The 1,568-nt window shown below is 33.4% G+C and overlaps 1 protein-coding gene across 1 annotated transcript in view; it reads left to right on the plus strand.

Annotated features, from left to right (window-relative positions):
- ankrd10a (ankyrin repeat domain 10a) overlaps window positions 1-1,568 on the plus strand; it is a 39,916-nt gene that overhangs the window by 7,279 nt on the left and 31,069 nt on the right. The gene's annotated exons all lie outside the window — the stretch shown is intronic.

Below are 1,568 nucleotides of genomic sequence, written 5' to 3' on the forward strand. Positions count from 1 at the left end.
TCAGTGAACAACGGCTCTGTGTAGTTAATGCTGCTCAATGTGAAAGCCCGCAGGTGATGGAGATTTACCGCTGATTACAGAACCGGATTTCTGACAAGATGCGCGTTAAATATCGCATGCGATTTATTTTATAATAATATTAACCCTAATAGTCAGAAAAGTCAAATTTCGTAAATGGAACACTTTATTGAACCTTTAGACAAAATCAACAACAGTTTTCATGTGTTTTTTGTTTCATATCATATTAGTCATATCAGACTTTTATGGCTCATAGTATGATGTAGTGAAAATATGGAGAGAAAAAACAGCTCAGTTTTATTCAGAGTCCCAAACTGAGCAAAAATATGCAATTTGCTATAGATACTGATAATTTATATAATGAAATTTTGATAGCTTGTAATGTAAGTCAATTAGATCTTTTTAAGAGTATAGCAGACTACTTGCATAAAATAATATAAATATCAACTGTCACTCTGTATCACCAATATGTCTTAAGATATTTAAATGCTTAGTTTTATGATCAATGCTATTTAGTTTCAAAGCATATAATGCAGTGCAATACAATGATGATTGCCAGATCAGACAAATCATTAACAGATTGAAAAATAAACTCTCCTCAAAAGCCTGATGGATAAACAATTAGAAGAAAATATCTATGGAAAAAAGTTGCTTCAGTCTAGTAAGTGTTCATCTTGAAATATTAATAACAATATCAAAGATTTTTTTTATATTTACTTTATAAAAGTCAGTAATGATTTCACAGCAGAAAGACACATAAACCACTACCTGAAGGTGGACACTGGTACAATTATACTAACAGGCATTCTACTTGCTAAAAAAGAATAAACTATCAATCAGATGACAAAGTGTGTAGTAGATTGTGTGCAACAGGTTTTTCAGCAAAATTTTGATCATTTTGGTTATTTAGAGGTCTTTGTGCATCAGATATGATACAGTAGGCTTTATAAGGTCAATGAGTTGATGTTCAGCATTGAAAGGCCTTTTATTTCACCATGGGATATGCTACTGTCGTCTTCTTGAGTCAGTTAATCTATTAGCCCTTTAATACAATTTATCTTTCAGGAAGTGACTCAGAGTCCTCTTATCAGTTGCTCTAACTTATCATCCCTGCTTCCACTTCTTTCAATTCTCATTCCTCTCTCCAATGTCCTGGTGCACAAATCTCTGCTAAACTGATCCTATTGCCAGGGATGATCCTGTCTGTGTTGGACAGATCTTTGAATGGTGATGTCTGTCCTCAAGGGTTGAGCACTATAGTTTGTGATTTAGCCCAATGGGCATAGGAGGATATTTACTCTTTAATAACAGATGAAGACAAGCAGACAAGTGAAGTGACAGAATGAAAAGTCATCCTACTGTTGGGCTAAATATCAGTTTTCTTGCTTGACCAGTTGTGTTTGAGGACCAAAACTAACTCTTATAATGCTTTTTATAGTTTTGCTCTTCACTTTGAGAAGCTGGAGTAATTTATTTAAAAACATTATTTATATATATACAGTGGGTACAGAAAGTATTCAGACCCCCTTAAATTTTTCACTCTTTGTTAT

This window comes from Sinocyclocheilus anshuiensis, unplaced genomic scaffold (genome assembly GCF_001515605.1).
Source record: "Sinocyclocheilus anshuiensis isolate Anshui unplaced genomic scaffold, SAMN03320099.WGS_v1.1 scaffold1305, whole genome shotgun sequence".
In the NCBI taxonomy this organism is placed as follows: domain Eukaryota; kingdom Metazoa; phylum Chordata; class Actinopteri; order Cypriniformes; family Cyprinidae; genus Sinocyclocheilus; species Sinocyclocheilus anshuiensis.